Source organism: Haliotis rufescens, unplaced genomic scaffold (assembly GCF_023055435.1).
Source record: "Haliotis rufescens isolate VD_foot unplaced genomic scaffold, xgHalRufe1.0.p SCAF_1, whole genome shotgun sequence".
Classification (NCBI taxonomy): domain Eukaryota; kingdom Metazoa; phylum Mollusca; class Gastropoda; order Lepetellida; family Haliotidae; genus Haliotis; species Haliotis rufescens.
In genome coordinates this window covers 39,521,196-39,530,963 of record NW_025963779.1, presented here as the reverse complement: position 1 = coordinate 39,530,963, position 9,768 = coordinate 39,521,196, and the positions used below count along the sequence as shown (strand labels likewise).

At 41.6% G+C, this 9,768-nt stretch overlaps 1 protein-coding gene across 2 annotated transcripts in view; it reads right to left on the bottom strand.

Annotated features, from left to right (window-relative positions):
- Positions 1-883: 883 nt before the first annotated feature.
- The window catches only part of LOC124135763 (sorbitol dehydrogenase-like), a 32,768-nt gene continuing 23,883 nt past the window's right edge, over positions 884-9,768 (bottom strand). For both annotated transcript variants that reach the window (XM_048396401.1, XM_048396410.1), the window contains 2 exons: positions 2,311-2,432; positions 884-1,876 (listed from right to left, as the gene is read on the bottom strand). The gene's annotated coding sequence lies outside the window, so the exon portion shown is untranslated. The remainder of the gene's footprint in view (positions 1,877-2,310; positions 2,433-9,768) is intronic.

Below are 9,768 nucleotides of genomic sequence, written 5' to 3'. Positions count from 1 at the left end.
CTTATGATAACGCCTATCGTTATCTAGAATTGTGTTTAAACGAATATTTAGACATGCACAAGACCGCGAAAGAGCTTTGTAAGTCCGCTAGCAGAGCGTTATCTGCTCTGTACACTAAGTATGTTTATGCTGGTGGAATGTCATATGATGTTTTTACGAAGTTGTATAAATCGCTGGTTGAACCAGTTTTGTTTTATGGTGCCAGTATATGGGGCTTACGTAGTGTTAAAGAAGTTGATGTTGTGCAAAATAGGGCTGCCAGGATGTTTCTTGGTTTAACTAAATATGCTCCTGTTCTTGCAAGTAGAGGGGATATGGGCTGGTGCTCAGTTTTGGTTACTCGGAAAATAGAATGTTTCAGACATCTTTTCAGACTTAAATCTATGCAGCAAGAGCGCCTGCCTAATATTATTCACCGATGGTTTGGATGTTTTACCACATCTTGGGATAGTAAAATAAAGAACCATTTGAACCAATATAATTGTACTCACTTACTGGAGATCAGATGGAATATTAACGCTGTGTTGGGTATATTAAAATGTTTTATTTCAAGATAACACAGTTAATTGGCACACTTCGCTTTGGAATGATACGGGTATTGTAAATCGAAATAAGTTACGTACTTACAGAAAATATAAGTATACACTTACATCTTCTGTTGATTTCTATGTTAAAAATATTTTGCATAGAGACCACCGCCGTATTTTAGCGTATTTTAGCCTAGTTTAGGTGTGGAATTTTACCTTTGTTGAGACAGGCAGATATTCAAAGCCTTCTATACCACTATCGGAGAGGTTATGTAAATATCGAAATTTTAATGTGACATGCGAAGAAGAGAAAATTATTTACTTAATGAATTCAAACGTTTTACAAAAATTTTTTATAATGTTTAAAAGACGAGAGTTGTCGCCATGATTATTAAATTTCCTCTCTCTCTATCTACCCTTTCTTTTTCTTTCTTTGTTGAATCGAGGAGTTTGTTATTGTTTCCTGTGTGTCTTTTCATTTCGTAGCTAAATTTTCCACCTCTCACATTATATATATTATGCATATACGTGTATTTTGTTTATATTGTATATAGCCAATGTCTGGCTGGATGCATTCAATACACACCTTTTGTTTTATGTGCATCGATTTTTTTGTACATTTTGTGCGTGTGACACTTTAATAAACATTTTACTACTTACTACTACTGTATAGGGATTACCGTTATTGGTCAGCGTGTCAATCTGGAAGTGACACGCAGCCGGGAACTGTAATGCAAGCTGGCATCTATTGTCTAAATTGAGTCTCGCGGCATATCTTTACAACCTACGTGTGTTACTGCCATTTATGTGATATGTTATTTTTATATTTTCATATGAATTATTAAGCAAGTGTTTGCACTATGACAATGCATAGGGTGCGGTGGGGTAATCTAGTGGTTAAAGCGTTCGCTCGTCACGCCGAAGGCCCGGGTTCGATTCCCCACCTAGGTATAATGTGTTAAGCCAATTTCTGGTATCCCCCGTCGTGATATTGCTGGAATATTGCTAAAAGCAGCGTATACCCATACTCCCTCAGGATACATAAAAAAAATATTCGGATTTGACCACTGAGTAATTCGTTTACGTTTTCATATGGACTACTATTGTACAACATGAGCAAGATGCTGGGTACAGTAGCGGATTCCTGATTGGAAATAATGACTTTGAAAGACACCTGACACAGTGTATGGTTGCGTCACTTTCTCTGACAGTTGATGATGATCTTAACCCCCTTTCTGCGTCTCGCTGCTTCGTAGGCGTCAAGCGCTTCCTCCAGCCTGTATCGGTGAGTGATAAGCTGCTTCACGTCCACCTGACGACCGGCCACCATGGCCAGAGCTGCAGGGTACCTGGAGAGAACCCCAGGTTTCATGTGGGGATGCCTGTGTGAGGGTAGTAGCTAACAAGAAGACACATAGGTTCATGTTCAGGAGCCAAAAGCATGACAGCGATATGAACAAGCCGGTGTCCACATACTATTTCTAATTAGTGCATAATTTTAATCTACTTGCCTATTTGATATACAGTCAAACACTGTTGTGTCGACGTTGAAGGGACCTGCGTAAATATTTCGATTTATCCGAGGTTCGACACTACCGAAAACGATTAATAAAGAAGGAATACGCAGCTGGGACCATGCTTTTACTTCGAGACAATCGTTAGTTCGACACAACGGTGTTTGTCTGTATGTATGTATATTCACTCATTTTTGTTACAGACATGGTCGCTAGTGTTATATCGTTGACATCTTAATAATATTAAAATCGGCTCAGGTGATACTTACGTGTTGGCTAATGTAACCATTCCCAGGATGTCGACCTCTCTACACTGGGCGCTGATCAGTGGCAGCTGTAGCTCTGCTGGGCCCAGTCCAACAAGAACAATCCTTCCTCCTGTTGCCGTGGCCTGGGGAAGATAACACATATCGACCTGGTCACAATCAGGGGTCATCTTTTTTAGACAAGCTTGTTATAAGGACCTATATGATTACTTACAGGATGAAAAGTAGGTCATATGTACTTTTTCATTTTGCAGTTGTACTGTCTTGACGTGACGATATTTACTTTCAGGTTTCATTTGGCATTAGATTTTGTCGTAATAAATTGCAACCTAAATTTTCACTAACTTTAATCAAGCTTGTTTGTTAGAATTAAAAAATGCATTACATTTTACTACATTAGCATAAAAGAGTAGCAATCTGTCTTCAAGGCTTATCTCAAATTTTTATCTGAAAAGTTGCCTGTTTTATTTTCCTGAATTTTACATACAATATTTTGTTTCATATAATGGTTAAGCTTCCCGGCAGGATGAAGCCAATCGATAAAAACTATATCCGTCACATGCGGATAGTGATGCAAATATCAAATGTCAAAGAGGGACTACTTTCAGTGTTTATGAACAATCATGGCGTTGCCCTTGTCATTCGGCGATCGAGTCAGAATTAACCATCGTGAATCTGGAGAAACTACAGGAATATTTGCAATCATCAAAAGAATAGTCTCATATACTGAAAATCAGTGTCTTACTGTGACGTAGTTAAGGCATTTTACAAGTTTTGGCGACTTTGGATATGTAAATTGCGACACAATTTTGCGAGAACACAGCCAAGCGGGATCAGTTTCCATATCTGTGCTTGTAGACCTCTGCGGCTTGGAACCTTTTCCACATATTAAAACAGTTGATTTGGTCGAAATATGTCCGAATTGTTACCTTGTTTCGTTTTGTCGCTGTGTGTACATCTGACTGATTTGTGTAGGCAATTGTTGTTTTTCATATATATAAACTGCAACATGATTCTTATACAGTGGCGTAGCTTTTTTGTTGTTGTTTTTCCAACATTCGGAATACCAACTCTGTAAAAATTGGCAAGAGTATCAGGTAAGATCTTGATTATGTAAGCAGGTGAGTGTCAAACATTGCTACACTCTTCAAAAAAAGAAACGCATATGTGTTTTGAGAATTCCAATTAGATTTTTTTCCCCCCGCAATAGTCATAAAGACAATTCTTATGTTTGATTCCCGTTAATCATGTCATGTTTGTTGTGCATTGCGCGCAAACACATCTCAAAATATTTTTTGTAAACTTTTATCAGCAAAAATGCAAAGGATGCACGGATTGCTTTCAGAAAAAATTATCGGCACAATACACGTGCAAAGTGTTGAAAATAAGAGTGGACACACTGACTATAAAAGACCGTACAAAATTCATCAGTTCATTACAAATTTTCTGACGTGAACGGAGATAGAAAAATGCCAAGATTAATTGCAGCTGACCGAAATATCGCCATTGGACGTTTGGAAGCAGGGGAGTCCTAGTCTGCCGTTGCAAGACACTTCAACGTTCACCAAAGCACCATATCTCGACCATGGGATCGATATACCCGCACTGATTCGACCCAAGATCATCCCAGAAGTGGAAGACCAAGAGTGACCACCCCTGCTCAGGATCGGTACATCCGGTTGCATCACCTTCGGAATCAATTTGCTACAGCAACGGAAACTGCAGGACAAGTGCCTGGTATGCGAAGAATTTCCGACCAAACCATCAAAAATCGTCTGAGGGAAGTGGGAATTCGAGCGAGACGACCAAAAGTTGGACCTGTCTTGCGACGTCTACACCGTCAACGACGTGTCCGGCGGCGCAACAGAGTACAGGCATGGGATCTCAGGAACTGGCGACGCGTTTGGTTCAGCGATGAGTCACGTTTTCTTCTTCAACAACGGTATGGAAGACAACGTGTATACCGACGTCGACATGAACGTTTTGCGCCGAACTGCGTTCGACAGGTGGACCGATTTGGTGGAGGGAGTGTCATGGTGTGGCGAGCCATATCCCACACGGGTAGATCACAGTTAGTGGTTGTCCAAGGCAATCTACTGTTTATTTTCAACAGTAAAGACAAGTAATACTAATAGGGCAAGATTGACAAAAATTTGACCGAAGACAGGTTAATGGATTAAAAGGCAGATGACATAATTGCTGTTTTTTAAAACTTAAGGGCTTACACAGTTTCGGGTCAATACCCAAAATGTCAGTCAATACCTGGTGTGACCACCATTAGCATTGATCACTGCCACACATCTCCTGTACATTGAGTGGATCAGACGATTTGTGAAGGCCCTAGGGATCCTCCTGCCCACATCCAGAACAGCTGTGCGTAGTTCATCGGCAGTTGTAGGGACTGGGCGCACATTGTGCAGACGCCTTTGAACCTCATCCGACAAGTGTTCGATGGGGTTCAGATCAGGGCTGAGGGCTGGCCACGGATGTTTTGTTGTTGCAGAAAAGCCATGGTATCTCTGGCAACATGGGGACGAGCGTTGTCCTGCTGGAAAATGTGTTGTTGATGTTGTGCAAAAAATGGAACAAGGTGGGGTCTGATCACTTGGTCGATATACCGCTGAGCAGTGACGCCGTGTCCCCGACCTTGACCAACATTCAGAAAGCACATGGGTCCAAGTCTCGCATTAAGTCCAATGCCTGCCCAAATCATCACGCTAGGTCCGACCAAACCATCAAAAATCGTCTGAGGGAAGTGGGAATTCGAGCGAGACGACCAAAAGTTGGACCTGTCTTGCGACGTCTACACCGTCAACGACGTGTCCGGCGGCGCAACAGAGTACAGGCATGGGATCTCAGGAACTGGCGACGCGTTTGGTTCAGCGATGAGTCACGTTTTCTTCTTCAACAACGGTATGGAAGACAACGTGTATACCGACGTCGACATGAACGTTTTGCGCCGAACTGCGTTCGACAGGTGGACCGATTTGGTGGAGGGAGTGTCATGGTGTGGCGAGCCATATCCCACACGGGTAGATCACAGTTAGTGGTTGTCCAAGGCAATCTTACAGCAAACCGATACATAGACCAAATTCTGCGTCCTCGCCTCCTCCCAACTTTGGACCGCCAGAGGGAGCTGTTCCAACATGACAACGCTCGGCCCCACACAGCACGTGCAACAGTTAATTTCCTTGTTAATGAGAACATCGAATGTCCTTCCATGGCCGTCCAAATCACCTGATCTCAACCCGATTGAACATTTGTGGGACGAACTTGATCGACGCAATGACGACAACACTTTTGTCGATCACTGTGTCTAATTTCATTTGATTATGTTTACGCATATTCTGTGTAGATACTTTTACATCCGGTTAATAAATATCCTTATTTTCTAACTAGTATGCTTTTCTTTTTTTGAAGAGTGTATTTTCTGCATATATGTTTTGTAATGTCAACAGATGCCTGTTTGTGCTTTATTATATATTTTACAGGTTATCCCAATCTATTGAGTAATTTCAAAAGAAAAAAGTCGTCCATTTGACATTTAACGTGAGTTTTTATCGTATTAAAGTTCATCTGTTCACCAATTAGACACTTTGCAAAATGTCCGTAGCCCCAAATACAGAGAAAGTGAGTCTGTTGCCTAGATATTTATCTTTTCACTTATTGTACTTGATACTAGTATCTATATGTTTTGAAAGGATTTGATAAAACTTACTAGAAATTGATTACCATGTATTTTCAGAAAGAAACCCCCGCTACCTTCAGTTTATTTACGTTATTTTCAATCATGTTTCGTCTGCTTTATCAGACAGGAAAAAGGCTACTTTGCAATAGGCCATATAGTGCCCAGTCAAAACACATACCCGCCCTCATTGTTTTTTGGAATAAACTGTCTACTTCAAAAGACTTTTTATTTCTTCAATTATATATATACTCACACGCAAAAGAAACGTAAGTCGAGTATGCAGTATACATGTTGTTTATTTTCAACAGTAAAGACAAGTAATACTAATAGGGCAAGATTGACAAAAATTTGACCGAAGACAGGTTAATGGATTAAAAGGCAGATGACATAATTGCTGTTTTTTAAAACTTAAGGGCTTACACAGTTTCGGGTCAATACCCAAAATGTCAGTCAATACCTGGTGTGACCACCATTAGCATTGATCACTGCCACACATCTCCTGTACATTGAGTGGATCAGACGATTTGTGAAGGCCCTAGGGATCCTCCTGCCCACATCCAGAACAGCTGTGCGTAGTTCATCGGCAGTTGTAGGGACTGGGCGCACATTGTGCAGACGCCTTTGAACCTCATCCGACAAGTGTTCGATGGGGTTCAGATCAGGGCTGAGGGCTGGCCACGGATGTTTTGTTGTTGCAGAAAAGCCATGGTATCTCTGGCAACATGGGGACGAGCGTTGTCCTGCTGGAAAATGTGTTGTTGATGTTGTGCAAAAAATGGAACAAGGTGGGGTCTGATCACTTGGTCGATATACCGCTGAGCAGTGACGCCGTGTCCCCGACCTTGACCAACATTCAGAAAGCACATGGGTCCAAGTCTCGCATTAAGTCCAATGCCTGCCCAAATCATCACGCTAGGTCCCCCCCCCCCCCCCCCCCCCCCCCCGGATCCCTTTCCACAACGTTTCTGTCAGCGAAACGATTACCTCGACGCCGCCAAATTCTGACTCTTTCGTCTGCATGGGAGACACAAAAGCAACTTTCATCAGAGAAGATGACACGCCTCCACTCACGATGACGCCAATTGTGATGACCCTGTGCCCACTGAAGTCGTGCTTGTCGATGCAGTGGTTGGAGAACAGGACAACGTGCTGGTCGGCGACATCTGAGGTTTTAGGAACGGAGACGTCGGATCACAGTGACCCTGCTAATGGGTCGATTATGTGTTTCTATGGTCTGTCGAGCACTTTCACTTGCAGTTAGGAACGGATGTCGCTGGTGTTGACGGGTGATCTGCCGATCTTGTCGAGATGTGGTGACCCTAGGACGACCGCTCCGAGGAAGGTCATCTGTGGTCTGTGTAGCATTGTATCGATGCAGGAGACAGTAAATTGTGCTTATGTTAACGTTGAAATGACGGGCAACATCTTGGACAGACTCTCCAGCTTCCAAACGTCCAATAGCCTGGTTTCTCTGAATTTGAGTGAGGCGTGGCATTGTTGACCAAGGAGTGGTAGGTCCAAGAATCGGCCACAGTCTTATACCCACTACAGTTCGTGACAGTTCGTGCATTTTCGATTTCGCGAGAAATGTGTGCATGATACACATATTCATTGAAATGAGGCGTTTTGGCGATTCGTTTTTTATGTTGCGTTTTTACTCGGGGCTTCCAAAATGCAACCAAAAATATTGTTAACACCATCAGGCTTCACTACATGCTAAAACTCGTATCAATTTATGGTTCCGTGTTTGTTACCTTTTTGCCTAAAACCACTTGCGTTTCTTTTGCGTGTGAGTATATCATTTTGTAGTGTCCGTAGCCCATGGAATGTTTATAATGAGTTTTAGACCAAACCGGATGACAATAAGTAAAACACTTTTCAGGCATAAAAGCGCTAATATAGATCGTTTATTTTCTTACACCACTAAGCACTTAAATTGCGTTTGATTTTGCAACAAAAATGTGAACCCTGATTATATATCGACTTAGAAGTGCCCTGTGTGGCAACACTCACATATACGCCAGTGGTAACTCTGTTCTCAGTATCGCAACGTATAGTAACACTTACATATACGCCTATGGTAACTCTGTACTCAGTGTCGCAACGTATAGTAACACTTACATATACGCCTGCGGTAACTCTGTACTCAGTATCGCAACGTATAGTAACACTTACATATACGCCTGTGGTAACTCTGTACTCAGTATCGCAACGTATAGTAACACTTACATATACAAAGGTGGTAACTCTGTACACAGTATGGCAACTTATAGTAACACTTACATACACAAATGTGGTAACTGTGTACTCAGTATCGCAACGTATAGTAATACTTACATAGACGCCTGTGGTAACTCTGTAGCCAGTATCGCAACGTATAGTAACACTTACATATACGCCTGTGGTAACTATGTACTCAGTGTCGCAACGTATAGTAACGCTTACATATACGCATGTGGTAACTCTGTACTCAGTATCGCAACGTATAATAATACTCACATAACGCCTGTGGTAACTCTGTACTCAGTATCGCAACGTATAGTAACACTTACATATACGCCTGTGGTAACTATGTACTCAGTGTCGCAACGTATAGTAACACTTACATATACGCCTGTGGTAACTCTGTACTCAGTGTCGCAACGTATAGTAACACTTACATATACGCATGTGGTAACTGTGTACTCAGTATCGCAACGTATAGTAACACTTACATATACGCCAGTGGTAACTCTGTACTCAGTATCGCAACGTATAGTAACACTTACATATACGCATGTGGTAACTGTGTATTCAGTATCGCAACGTATAGTAACACTTACATATACAAATGTGGTAACTCTGTACTCAGTATCGCAACGTATAGTAACACTTACATATACGCCTGTGGTAACTCTGTACTCAGTATCGCAACGTATAGTAACACTTACATATACGCATGTGGTAACTGTGTATTCAGTATCGCAACGTATAGTAACACTTACATATACAAATGTGGTAACTCTGTACTCAGTATCGCAACGTATAGTAACGCTTACATATACGCATGTGGTAACTCTGTACTCAGTATCGCAACGTATAATAATACTCACATAACGCCTGTGGTAACTCTGTACTCAGTATCGCAACGTATAGTAACACTTACATATACGCATGTGGTAACTGTGTACTCAGTATCGCAACGTATAGTAACACTTACATATACAAATGTGGTAACTCTGTACTCAGTATCGCAACGTATAGTAACACTTACATATACGCATGTGGTAACTGTGTACTCAGTATCGCAACGTATAGTAACACTTACATATACGCCTGTGGTAACTCTGTACTCAGTATCGCAACGTATAGTAACACTTACATATACGCCTGTGGTAACTCTGTACTCAGTATCGCAACGTATAGTAACACTTACATATACGCCTGTGGTATCTTTGTACTCAGTGTCGCAACGTATAGTAACGCTTACATATACGCATGTGGTAACTCTGTACTCAGTATCGCAACGTATAATAATACTCACATAACGCCTGTGGTAACTGTGTACTCAGTATCGCAACGTATAGTAACACTTACATATACAAAGGTGGTAACTCTGTACACAGTATAGCAACTTATAGTAACACTTACATACACAAATGTGGTAACTGTGTACTCAGTATCGCAACGTATAGTAATACTTACATAGACGCCTGTGGTAACTCTGTACTCAGTATCGCAACGTATAGTAACACTTACATATACGCCTGTGGTAACTATGTACTCAGTGTCGC